Below are 13,766 nucleotides of genomic sequence, written 5' to 3' on the forward strand. Positions count from 1 at the left end.
TGGCTTAATAGGAAGTAGCCCGGAGCCAAGTAGGGGTGCCTGCTACCTGAAGGCACAAAGGAACAGGGTCTTTCCCAAGTGTGACTGAGTGGTAATGGTTCAGAAGCAAGGAGGATGCCGACTGTGCCTCTTGATGGTGAGGTCGGTGGAACAGGGCTGGCTGTGTGACAGTGACAGTTCCCTCAGGAGAGCTGCATTTCCATTAAGACAGAGGGTGGAGAGAACATTAGTGAAGTGTTACCAACCAGGGATCTTGGCCTCCTTAATCAATAGAAATTGATAAGAGGCCAGACAGAAAATTCAGGCAGGGCTTTATTGGGCTCCTGCTGCAGCAGGCGGGAGTGAAAACAAGTAACAGTTTCCCTTGATTGCTCCGAGGAGGCCGGCAGCGAGCTGGTTCCTTATGTGGGGTGAGGGCAGGGGCGGGTCCAGGAGTCAGGCCAGAGGGGTGGCTTGGGTGGTCTGCCCCCGCCCCCCTGGTGGTGGTGAGTGCAGGGGGCATGCACAGGACCCTGCTTTTGCTCCTGACTCCTGCTTTTGCTCCCAGCTCTTCACAAGTGGCAGTTGGCTTTTTTTTTGGTCTTTTTGTATCTTGTCTATAATTTCCCCCAGCTGTGCATGCATGCATATAGTTATTTTTAGTCCCTTATAGTTTCTTTGTATTTTGTTTGTATTTCATTTGTTCAGGTGTAAGCACTGCAGCAAAGGGTCCCAGGTCCTAGTCTGTCTCATTATCCCCTGAGGGATTCTACACCTTTTATTCTTAAGGGGTAAAGGGCCAAGGGTCTCATCTTCTGGAACGTCTTCCTGCCAGACAGGGGCTGCAGACCCTAGCTTACCCTAGAGGTGTAGAAGTCCCTCTCTGACTGTTCCAAGGACCTGTAGGGACCTGGGCCACCCTCTGCTGGAATGGGTTGAATTCCTTGAGCCCTCATGAGTCTTACTTGAAACTCTTAGAAGCTAGAAGACACAAACTTGCCCAGAAGGCTAAACAAACAAGGGCCAAAAAGAAGAACACCAGTAGCCACTAAAGGGCCTAGAAAGGGAAGGAACCAGCGTAACTTCAGGAGGGCTTCCTTAACTGTTGACCAGGCAGTGGAGGCGATATTGCCGCTTCTAAAATTATGAAGCCAGTCTGCCTGGGCATATATTTCCTTAATGTTAACTTCCACCTGTCCTATCACACTAATTCAGGTGCAGTAGGAAGTATTATCGCACAGACTCCACCTTGTTCTTCCAGAAGGTTATCAAGAGCTAGACGACTGTCAAGAACTAAATTCGCCAAAGAAACGAGAGGTCTTAAGTCCCATTAAGGCTTGTCTTGTCTGTTCCATCATATAACCAAGCTGTCTGATCTCAGTGTTGCTTCATGATAGGTAAAGCCTCCCCATGGAGCTGCCAGTCCTGTGGCCAGCTCTGCCCTTGCTAAGATCATTCCTAGGGGACTTCCCTGGTGGTCCAGTGGTTAAGACTCTGTGCTTCCAATGCAGGGGGCCTGGGTTCGATCCCTGGTCAGGGAACTAGATCCCACACGCATGCCGCAACTAAAAGATCCTGCGTTTCTCAACTAAAGATCCTGTGCGCCACAACTAAGACTCCGCGTAGCCAAACAAACAAACATATATAGAGAAAAAAGATCATTCCTAGTGCTTTCTGGGTTTGGTGGTGAGCCTGACTGGTTCTGTTACAGATAAAAATCCCTCTTAACCCTGTAGTCCTTATAGCACACTGTCCTATGAAGTGAACATTGTCAGTGCATTTATACGCTATGGCTTGGTTGGAAAAGACAGGGTCTGTCGATAATTCCGTAACATATGATGGTTTGGGTGTCCGCAGAGGAAAACAAACCCTTCCGGGGGTGCAGACCTGAATGTCTGTCTCACAGCTGTTAAGACCGGATAGCCCTTGAAGCACATAACTGTTGTTAGTACTTAAACAGTTAGGGGACAGCAGACTATTATGTTGATGATTAAGCGTATAAAGCTCTACAGCATTTCTAACAAGATGTTCACGTATGATCCGCTGAGTACAATAGCAAGAACGGCAAACAGGAGTCCAACCCACTACATCATTTTACTTATCTGTCGATGGTGCCTGTCTTTTGAATAGGTATCTCAGACCTTCCACTGGCTTACAGGTGTATTGCTCTTCTGTTGTAACCTGCGGGGTTTCTGGAGGTAAAAGCTTTAGTCTGGAAAAATGTACCCAACTAGATATCCCTTGCACTTTGACAGCAGTGGGAGTGGTTCAGATTACTTTATAGGGGCCCTTCCATTTTGGCAATAGTTGGTCTTCGGGGGACCCCGTTCCAGGTTTTAAGAAGAACTTGGTCCCTGGGATTTGTGAAGGAACAGCTCCTTCCTCTGTATTTTTAGTGGGAGCTTGCAGTGCCTTGTGGGTATAGTTCAGGATTGTCTTTTGAACTTGTCCTAGATTAATAATGTATCTCAGGGCCTGGTTCACTTCTTCATCCAGTAGAATGTCAGTAGTAAGAAAAGGTCTCCCATAGGTCCTTTTATTGTTTTACTTGTTTATTTTTTAAGGAGTTTTTTTTTTTGGTTAATTTAGTTTTGGCTGCATTGGGTCTTCGTTGCTGCGCACGGGCTTTCTCTAAGTTGCGGCAAGCGGGGGCTAGCTACTCTGTTGTGGTGCGCGGGCTTCTCATTGCAGTGGCTTCTCTTGTTGCGGAGCACGGGCTCTTAGGTGCACAGGCTTCAGCAGTTGTGGCAGGCGGGCTCAGTAGTTGTGGTGCACGGGCTCAGTTGCTCTGCGGCATATGGATCTTCCCAGACCAGTGCTCAAACCCGTGTCCCCTGCATTGGTAGGCAGATTCTTAACCACTGCGCCACCAGGGAAGTCCTGAAGACATTTTTTAGAAAGCAGAATTGTGTTAATACAGTCTTTTATTCAATTTTAACATAATTTTATTTATTGAATAGTTAAGACAGTCACATTCCAAATTCAAAATATATGGAAGGGTCTATAATGAAGAGTTTTCCTCTTTCTACTTGGACTTAATTTCTGGGAAATTTCAATCTTTTAAACGTGGAGAGAATGTATAAAGAACCCATGTACCCACCAGCCAGCTTCAGTCTGGCTTCATCTATTGCCACTGTTCCACTGGATTATTCCCTGGTGTTGGCCTTATTTTAAAACAAGCTGAGACTCTGTCTTATGCAGTAAAAGGCAAGGATTTCCTAAGTTGAAATTGCTGCAAATCTCCTTGGGGGCCATTTAAGAGCTCTTTTACTACCACTGATCACTTTAAGATTTTATTTTGGGGCCACATACAGTACTTGCTTTTCCAGAGCTCCTTTCCTTTCTAAAGAGTATCTTTTTTCTCCATCTTTATGCCAAGAACTCTGTAGGAATGCCCCATACTTCCCCAAGGCTTCTGCTTCTGATAGATGGCCCAGTTGGCTCATCTTAGAAAACCTCCACAAGACGTTTTCCGAAAGGAGAGGGAATAGAAGAGTGTAAGGGGTAGGGAGTTTTGAATCCCCTAAAGCTGACGACTGTGTTTGGGTCTGTTTTTGTTGCTCAGAGCCCCTGTTGAGTTCCCTGCTGCGTAGGATGCCAGAACTGGAGACTGTGGAGATCATGAAGTTGGTGAATTGCCCCGAGACCTTCACCCCGGACATGAGGTGCATCATGGGCGAGTCCCCTTCAGTGCGGGGCTACTTCGTCCTGGCGGGAATGAACTCTGCTGGCCTTTCGTTTGGTGGAGGAGCTGGAAGGTAAGTCTTTCGCACTCAGGTTCGGCTTGCGAGGCTTCTTCCTTTCTGGAATTACTTCTGGTTCATAGGGTTTGTGACATACCTAATCCAGTATGTTCATAAGAAGAGGAAGACACATGTCATGAGAGAGTCGTCCCCTTGAAAGTACTTGCCATGGGAGGCCCTCCCCGTGTTCCAGACACGTCACTGTACAGAATGTTTTTGGAACTCCTCTTTTGGAGTTAGCCTTGGAGCCAGTGGGATGTTCTTCTGTACTACTTCAGTCATAACAAATGTTGGTCCTTTGAATATGTATTTGAGTTTGGAAATAGCCAAGTGTGGTGAGTGAAGTAGAAGATCATGCTGATGACACAGGTTTTTATTTTCAAATTTGGTACTTATAAAAATTAAGCGAGGGGGCTTCCCTGGTGGCACAGTGGTTGAGAGTCCGCCTGCAGATGCAGGGGACACGGGTTCGTGCCCCTGTCCGGGAAGATCCCACATGCCGCGGAGCGGCTGGGCCCGTGAGCCATGGCCGCTGAGCCTGCGCGTCCAGAGCCTGTGCTCCGGACTTAAGACAAAGGTGGTGGCAAACATCAGGGCAGCTCATTGCTGCAATAATAACATTCTGGGAAAATATAATAGATACTGGTATTGGTGACCTTTGAGTGGAGGGAAATCTTCCTTCTGTTTTTGATGTTTCGCAAAGACCATCATTTTATAATTTAGAATTTTAAAAATTAAAAATTGCTAATTGAGTGTTTTGGAGCTTTGTTTTATTTCTGAAATCGCCTGGGCGGGGGGAGGGGGTACTTGAGCACATCTAAATGCCGAGGAGAAGGAGGTAAATGTGAGGGTATGTGAAAGAGGGAGGACAGCTGATGGAGCTCGGTTCAGGGGAAGGGGGCAGGAAGGGGGATCCAGGCCGTTGTAAGGGATTAATTTCTGACCCTGTGAAGGAAGGCAGGGATGGTTTGCTGATGCAGGGAGGTATACAGGTGGTGTTTTGGGGAACAAGATGAGACAGGTTATCTCCTTTGATGAAGGAAGAGAGGAGGTGGTGTTAAAGGTTGGAGGAGAGCCATGTTATGGGTTCAGAACCTGGATGTAGAGAGAGCTGTGCCTGTGGCTTAATAGGAAGTAGCCCGGAGCCAAGTAGGGGTGCCTGCTACCTGAAGGCACAAAGGAACAGGGTCTTTCCCAAGTGTGACTGAGTGGTAATGGTTCAGAAGCAAGGAGGATGCCGACTGTGCCTCTTGATGGTGAGGTCAGTGGAACAGGGCTGGCTGTGTGACAGTGACAGTTCCCTCAGGAGAGCTGCATTTCCATTAAGACAGAGGGTGGAGAGAACATTAGTGAAGTGTTACCAACCAGGGATCTTGGCCTCCTTAATCAATAGAAATTGATAAGAGGCCAGACAGAAAATTCAGGCAGGGCTTTATTGGGCTCCTGCTGCAGCAGGCGGGAGTGAAAACAAGTAACAGTTTCCCTTGATTGCTCCGAGGAGGCCGGCAGCGAGCTGGTTCCTTATGTGGGGTGAGGGCAGGGGCGGGTCCAGGAGTCAGGCCAGAGGGGTGGCTTGGGTGGTCTGCCCCCGCCCCCCTGGTGGTGGTGAGTGCAGGGGGCATGCACAGGACCCTGCTTTTGCTCCTGACTCCTGCTTTTGCTCCCAGCTCTTCACAAGTGGCAGTTGGCTTTTTTTTTGGTCTTTTTGTATCTTGTCTATAATTTCCCCCAGCTGTGCATGCATGCATATAGTTATTTTTAGTCCCTTATAGTTTCTTTGTATTTTGTTTGTATTTCATTTGTTCAGGTGTAAGCACTGCAGCAAAGGGTCCCAGGTCCTAGTCTGTCTCATTATCCCCTGAGGGATTCTACACCTTTTATTCTTAAGGGGTAAAGGGCCAAGGGTCTCATCTTCTGGAACGTCTTCCTGCCAGACAGGGGCTGCAGACCCTAGCTTACCCTAGAGGTGTAGAAGTCCCTCTCTGACTGTTCCAAGGACCTGTAGGGACCTGGGCCACCCTCTGCTGGAATGGGTTGAATTCCTTGAGCCCTCATGAGTCTTACTTGAAACTCTTAGAAGCTAGAAGACACAAACTTGCCCAGAAGGCTAAACAAACAAGGGCCAAAAAGAAGAACACCAGTAGCCACTAAAGGGCCTAGAAAGGGAAGGAACCAGCGTAACTTCAGGAGGGCTTCCTTAACTGTTGACCAGGCAGTGGAGGCGATATTGCCGCTTCTAAAATTATGAAGCCAGTCTGCCTGGGCATATATTTCCTTAATGTTAACTTCCACCTGTCCTATCACACTAATTCAGGTGCAGTAGGAAGTATTATCGCACAGACTCCACCTTGTTCTTCCAGAAGGTTATCAAGAGCTAGACGACTGTCAAGAACTAAATTCGCCAAAGAAACGAGAGGTCTTAAGTCCCATTAAGGCTTGTCTTGTCTGTTCCATCATATAACCAAGCTGTCTGATCTCAGTGTTGCTTCATGATAGGTAAAGCCTCCCCATGGAGCTGCCAGTCCTGTGGCCAGCTCTGCCCTTGCTAAGATCATTCCTAGGGGACTTCCCTGGTGGTCCAGTGGTTAAGACTCTGTGCTTCCAATGCAGGGGGCCTGGGTTCGATCCCTGGTCAGGGAACTAGATCCCACACGCATGCCGCAACTAAAAGATCCTGCGTTTCTCAACTAAAGATCCTGTGCGCCACAACTAAGACTCCGCGTAGCCAAACAAACAAACATATATAGAGAAAAAAGATCATTCCTAGTGCTTTCTGGGTTTGGTGGTGAGCCTGACTGGTTCTGTTACAGATAAAAATCCCTCTTAACCCTGTAGTCCTTATAGCACACTGTCCTATGAAGTGAACATTGTCAGTGCATTTATACGCTATGGCTTGGTTGGAAAAGACAGGGTCTGTCGATAATTCCGTAACATATGATGGTTTGGGTGTCCGCAGAGGAAAACAAACCCTTCCGGGGGTGCAGACCTGAATGTCTGTCTCACAGCTGTTAAGACCGGATAGCCCTTGAAGCACATAACTGTTGTTAGTACTTAAACAGTTAGGGGACAGCAGACTATTATGTTGATGATTAAGCGTATAAAGCTCTACAGCATTTCTAACAAGATGTTCACGTATGATCCGCTGAGTACAATAGCAAGAACGGCAAACAGGAGTCCAACCCACTACATCATTTTACTTATCTGTCGATGGTGCCTGTCTTTTGAATAGGTATCTCAGACCTTCCACTGGCTTACAGGTGTATTGCTCTTCTGTTGTAACCTGCGGGGTTTCTGGAGGTAAAAGCTTTAGTCTGGAAAAATGTACCCAACTAGATATCCCTTGCACTTTGACAGCAGTGGGAGTGGTTCAGATTACTTTATAGGGGCCCTTCCATTTTGGCAATAGTTGGTCTTCGGGGGACCCCGTTCCAGGTTTTAAGAAGAACTTGGTCCCTGGGATTTGTGAAGGAACAGCTCCTTCCTCTGTATTTTTAGTGGGAGCTTGCAGTGCCTTGTGGGTATAGTTCAGGATTGTCTTTTGAACTTGTCCTAGATTAATAATGTATCTCAGGGCCTGGTTCACTTCTTCATCCAGTAGAATGTCAGTAGTAAGAAAAGGTCTCCCATAGGTCCTTTTATTGTTTTACTTGTTTATTTTTTAAGGAGTTTTTTTTTTTGGTTAATTTAGTTTTGGCTGCATTGGGTCTTCGTTGCTGCGCACGGGCTTTCTCTAAGTTGCGGCAAGCGGGGGCTAGCTACTCTGTTGTGGTGCGCGGGCTTCTCATTGCAGTGGCTTCTCTTGTTGCGGAGCACGGGCTCTTAGGTGCACAGGCTTCAGCAGTTGTGGCAGGCGGGCTCAGTAGTTGTGGTGCACGGGCTCAGTTGCTCTGCGGCATATGGATCTTCCCAGACCAGTGCTCAAACCCGTGTCCCCTGCATTGGTAGGCAGATTCTTAACCACTGCGCCACCAGGGAAGTCCTGAAGACATTTTTTAGAAAGCAGAATTGTGTTAATACAGTCTTTTATTCAATTTTAACATAATTTTATTTATTGAATAGTTAAGACAGTCACATTCCAAATTCAAAATATATGGAAGGGTCTATAATGAAGAGTTTTCCTCTTTCTACTTGGACTTAATTTCTGGGAAATTTCAATCTTTTAAACGTGGAGAGAATGTATAAAGAACCCATGTACCCACCAGCCAGCTTCAGTCTGGCTTCATCTATTGCCACTGTTCCACTGGATTATTCCCTGGTGTTGGCCTTATTTTAAAACAAGCTGAGACTCTGTCTTATGCAGTAAAAGGCAAGGATTTCCTAAGTTGAAATTGCTGCAAATCTCCTTGGGGGCCATTTAAGAGCTCTTTTACTACCACTGATCACTTTAAGATTTTATTTTGGGGCCACATACAGTACTTGCTTTTCCAGAGCTCCTTTCCTTTCTAAAGAGTATCTTTTTTCTCCATCTTTATGCCAAGAACTCTGTAGGAATGCCCCATACTTCCCCAAGGCTTCTGCTTCTGATAGATGGCCCAGTTGGCTCATCTTAGAAAACCTCCACAAGACGTTTTCCGAAAGGAGAGGGAATAGAAGAGTGTAAGGGGTAGGGAGTTTTGAATCCCCTAAAGCTGACGACTGTGTTTGGGTCTGTTTTTGTTGCTCAGAGCCCCTGTTGAGTTCCCTGCTGCGTAGGATGCCAGAACTGGAGACTGTGGAGATCATGAAGTTGGTGAATTGCCCCGAGACCTTCACCCCGGACATGAGGTGCATCATGGGCGAGTCCCCTTCAGTGCGGGGCTACTTCGTCCTGGCGGGAATGAACTCTGCTGGCCTTTCGTTTGGTGGAGGAGCTGGAAGGTAAGTCTTTCGCACTCAGGTTCGGCTTGCGAGGCTTCTTCCTTTCTGGAATTACTTCTGGTTCATAGGGTTTGTGACATACCTAATCCAGTATGTTCATAAGAAGAGGAAGACACATGTCATGAGAGAGTCGTCCCCTTGAAAGTACTTGCCATGGGAGGCCCTCCCCGTGTTCCAGACACGTCACTGTACAGAATGTTTTTGGAACTCCTCTTTTGGAGTTAGCCTTGGAGCCAGTGGGATGTTCTTCTGTACTACTTCAGTCATAACAAATGTTGGTCCTTTGAATATGTATTTGAGTTTGGAAATAGCCAAGTGTGGTGAGTGAAGTAGAAGATCATGCTGATGACACAGGTTTTTATTTTCAAATTTGGTACTTATAAAAATTAAGCGAGGGGGCTTCCCTGGTGGCACAGTGGTTGAGAGTCCGCCTGCAGATGCAGGGGACACGGGTTCGTGCCCCTGTCCGGGAAGATCCCACATGCCGCGGAGCGGCTGGGCCCGTGAGCCATGGCCGCTGAGCCTGCGCGTCCAGAGCCTGTGCTCCGGACTTAAGACAAAGGTGGTGGCAAACATCAGGGCAGCTCATTGCTGCAATAATAACATTCTGGGAAAATATAATAGATACTGGTATTGGTGACCTTTGAGTGGAGGGAAATCTTCCTTCTGTTTTTGATGTTTCGCAAAGACCATCATTTTATAATTTAGAATTTTAAAAATTAAAAATTGCTAATTGAGTGTTTTGGAGCTTTGTTTTATTTCTGAAATCGCCTGGGCGGGGGGAGGGGGTACTTGAGCACATCTAAATGCCGAGGAGAAGGAGGTAAATGTGAGGGTATGTGAAAGAGGGAGGACAGCTGATGGAGCTCGGTTCAGGGGAAGGGGGCAGGAAGGGGGATCCAGGCCGTTGTAAGGGATTAATTTCTGACCCTGTGAAGGAAGGCAGGGATGGTTTGCTGATGCAGGGAGGTATACAGGTGGTGTTTTGGGGAACAAGATGAGACAGGTTATCTCCTTTGATGAAGGAAGAGAGGAGGTGGTGTTAAAGGTTGGAGGAGAGCCATGTTATGGGTTCAGAACCTGGATGTAGAGAGAGCTGTGCCTGTGGCTTAATAGGAAGTAGCCCGGAGCCAAGTAGGGGTGCCTGCTACCTGAAGGCACAAAGGAACAGGGTCTTTCCCAAGTGTGACTGAGTGGTAATGGTTCAGAAGCAAGGAGGATGCCGACTGTGCCTCTTGATGGTGAGGTCGGTGGAACAGGGCTGGCTGTGTGACAGTGACAGTTCCCTCAGGAGAGCTGCATTTCCATTAAGACAGAGGGTGGAGAGAACATTAGTGAAGTGTTACCAACCAGGGATCTTGGCCTCCTTAATCAATAGAAATTGATAAGAGGCCAGACAGAAAATTCAGGCAGGGCTTTATTGGGCTCCTGCTGCAGCAGGCGGGAGTGAAAACAAGTAACAGTTTCCCTTGATTGCTCCGAGGAGGCCGGCAGCGAGCTGGTTCCTTATGTGGGGTGAGGGCAGGGGCGGGTCCAGGAGTCAGGCCAGAGGGGTGGCTTGGGTGGTCTGCCCCCGCCCCCCTGGTGGTGGTGAGTGCAGGGGGCATGCACAGGACCCTGCTTTTGCTCCTGACTCCTGCTTTTGCTCCCAGCTCTTCACAAGTGGCAGTTGGCTTTTTTTTTGGTCTTTTTGTATCTTGTCTATAATTTCCCCCAGCTGTGCATGCATGCATATAGTTATTTTTAGTCCCTTATAGTTTCTTTGTATTTTGTTTGTATTTCATTTGTTCAGGTGTAAGCACTGCAGCAAAGGGTCCCAGGTCCTAGTCTGTCTCATTATCCCCTGAGGGATTCTACACCTTTTATTCTTAAGGGGTAAAGGGCCAAGGGTCTCATCTTCTGGAACGTCTTCCTGCCAGACAGGGGCTGCAGACCCTAGCTTACCCTAGAGGTGTAGAAGTCCCTCTCTGACTGTTCCAAGGACCTGTAGGGACCTGGGCCACCCTCTGCTGGAATGGGTTGAATTCCTTGAGCCCTCATGAGTCTTACTTGAAACTCTTAGAAGCTAGAAGACACAAACTTGCCCAGAAGGCTAAACAAACAAGGGCCAAAAAGAAGAACACCAGTAGCCACTAAAGGGCCTAGAAAGGGAAGGAACCAGCGTAACTTCAGGAGGGCTTCCTTAACTGTTGACCAGGCAGTGGAGGCGATATTGCCGCTTCTAAAATTATGAAGCCAGTCTGCCTGGGCATATATTTTCTTAATGTTAACTTCCACCTGTCCTATCACACTAATTCAGGTGCAGTAGGAAGTATTATCGCACAGACTCCACCTTGTTCTTCCAGAAGGTTATCAAGAGCTAGACGACTGTCAAGAACTAAATTCGCCAAAGAAACGAGAGGTCTTAAGTCCCATTAAGGCTTGTCTTGTCTGTTCCATCATATAACCAAGCTGTCTGATCTCAGTGTTGCTTCATGATAGGTAAAGCCTCCCCATGGAGCTGCCAGTCCTGTGGCCAGCTCTGCCCTTGCTAAGATCATTCCTAGGGGACTTCCCTGGTGGTCCAGTGGTTAAGACTCTGTGCTTCCAATGCAGGGGGCCTGGGTTCGATCCCTGGTCAGGGAACTAGATCCCACACGCATGCCGCAACTGAAAGATCCTGCGTTTCTCAACTAAAGATCCTGTGTGCCACAACTAAGACTCCGCGTAGCCAAACAAACAAACATATATAGAGAAAAAAGATCATTCCTAGTGCTTTCTGGGTTTGGTGGTGAGCCTGACTGGTTCTGTTACAGATAAAAATCCCTCTTAACCCTGTAGTCCTTATAGCACACTGTCCTATGAAGTGAACATTGTCAGTGCATTTATACGCTATGGCTTGGTTGGAAAAGACAGGGTCTGTCGATAATTCCGTAACATATGATGGTTTGGGTGTCCGCAGAGGAAAACAAACCCTTCCGGGGGTGCAGACCTGAATGTCTGTCTCACAGCTGTTAAGACCGGATAGCCCTTGAAGCACATAACTGTTGTTAGTACTTAAACAGTTAGGGGACAGCAGACTATTATGTTGATGATTAAGCGTATAAAGCTCTACAGCATTTCTAACAAGATGTTCACGTATGATCCGCTGAGTACAATAGCAAGAACGGCAAACAGGAGTCCAACCCACTACATCATTTTACTTATCTGTCGATGGTGCCTGTCTTTTGAATAGGTATCTCAGACCTTCCACTGGCTTACAGGTGTATTGCTCTTCTGTTGTAACCTGCGGGGTTTCTGGAGGTAAAAGCTTTAGTCTGGAAAAATGTACCCAACTAGATATCCCTTGCACTTTGACAGCAGTGGGAGTGGTTCAGATTACTTTATAGGGGCCCTTCCATTTTGGCAATAGTTGGTCTTCGGGGGACCCCGTTCCAGGTTTTAAGAAGAACTTGGTCCCTGGGATTTGTGAAGGAACAGCTCCTTCCTCTGTATTTTTAGTGGGAGCTTGCAGTGCCTTGTGGGTATAGTTCAGGATTGTCTTTTGAACTTGTCCTAGATTAATAATGTATCTCAGGGCCTGGTTCACTTCTTCATCCAGTAGAATGTCAGTAGTAAGAAAAGGTCTCCCATAGGTCCTTTTATTGTTTTACTTGTTTATTTTTTAAGGAGTTTTTTTTTTTGGTTAATTTAGTTTTGGCTGCATTGGGTCTTCGTTGCTGCGCACGGGCTTTCTCTAAGTTGCGGCAAGCGGGGGCTAGCTACTCTGTTGTGGTGCGCGGGCTTCTCATTGCAGTGGCTTCTCTTGTTGCGGAGCACGGGCTCTTAGGTGCACAGGCTTCAGCAGTTGTGGCAGGCGGGCTCAGTAGTTGTGGTGCACGGGCTCAGTTGCTCTGCGGCATATGGATCTTCCCAGACCAGTGCTCAAACCCGTGTCCCCTGCATTGGTAGGCAGATTCTTAACCACTGCGCCACCAGGGAAGTCCTGAAGACATTTTTTAGAAAGCAGAATTGTGTTAATACAGTCTTTTATTCAATTTTAACATAATTTTATTTATTGAATAGTTAAGACAGTCACATTCCAAATTCAAAATATATGGAAGGGTCTATAATGAAGAGTTTTCCTCTTTCTACTTGGACTTAATTTCTGGGAAATTTCAATCTTTTAAACGTGGAGAGAATGTATAAAGAACCCATGTACCCACCAGCCAGCTTCAGTCTGGCTTCATCTATTGCCACTGTTCCACTGGATTATTCCCTGGTGTTGGCCTTATTTTAAAACAAGCTGAGACTCTGTCTTATGCAGTAAAAGGCAAGGATTTCCTAAGTTGAAATTGCTGCAAATCTCCTTGGGGGCCATTTAAGAGCTCTTTTACTACCACTGATCACTTTAAGATTTTATTTTGGGGCCACATACAGTACTTGCTTTTCCAGAGCTCCTTTCCTTTCTAAAGAGTATCTTTTTTCTCCATCTTTATGCCAAGAACTCTGTAGGAATGCCCCATACTTCCCCAAGGCTTCTGCTTCTGATAGATGGCCCAGTTGGCTCATCTTAGAAAACCTCCACAAGACGTTTTCCGAAAGGAGAGGGAATAGAAGAGTGTAAGGGGTAGGGAGTTTTGAATCCCCTAAAGCTGACGACTGTGTTTGGGTCTGTTTTTGTTGCTCAGAGCCCCTGTTGAGTTCCCTGCTGCGTAGGATGCCAGAACTGGAGACTGTGGAGATCATGAAGTTGGTGAATTGCCCCGAGACCTTCACCCCGGACATGAGGTGCATCATGGGCGAGTCCCCTTCAGTGCGGGGCTACTTCGTCCTGGCGGGAATGAACTCTGCTGGCCTTTCGTTTGGTGGAGGAGCTGGAAGGTAAGTCTTTCGCACTCAGGTTCGGCTTGCGAGGCTTCTTCCTTTCTGGAATTACTTCTGGTTCATAGGGTTTGTGACATACCTAATCCAGTATGTTCATAAGAAGAGGAAGACACATGTCATGAGAGAGTCGTCCCCTTCAAAGTACTTGCCATGGGAGGCACTCCCCGTGTTCCAGACACGTCACTGTACAGAATGTTTTTGGAACTCCTCTTTTGGAGTTAGCCTTGGAGCCAGTGGGATGTTTTTTTGGAACTACTTCAGTCATAACAAATGTTGCTCATTCATGAAACTGGAAATAGAAAGAGCAGGTTTGGACGATAAGATGATGAAATTTTTGTTAGA

General features: G+C 47.0%; 1 long non-coding RNA gene across 1 annotated transcript in view; it reads left to right on the forward strand.

Moving 5' to 3' along the window:
• The window catches only part of LOC309837243, a 53,417-nt gene extending 40,004 nt beyond the window's left edge, over nt 1-13,413 (forward strand). Inside the window, exons 10-12 of the long non-coding RNA XR_014298237.1 lie at nt 3,545-3,737; nt 8,387-8,579; nt 13,229-13,413. This is a non-coding gene — a long non-coding RNA (uncharacterized lncRNA). The remainder of the gene's footprint in view (nt 1-3,544; nt 3,738-8,386; nt 8,580-13,228) is intronic.
• The last annotated feature ends 353 nt before the right edge of the window (nt 13,414-13,766 follow it).

This window comes from Grampus griseus, assembly GCF_964374135.1.
Source record: "Grampus griseus genome assembly, chromosome: 19".
NCBI lineage: Eukaryota > Metazoa > Chordata > Mammalia > Artiodactyla > Delphinidae > Grampus > Grampus griseus.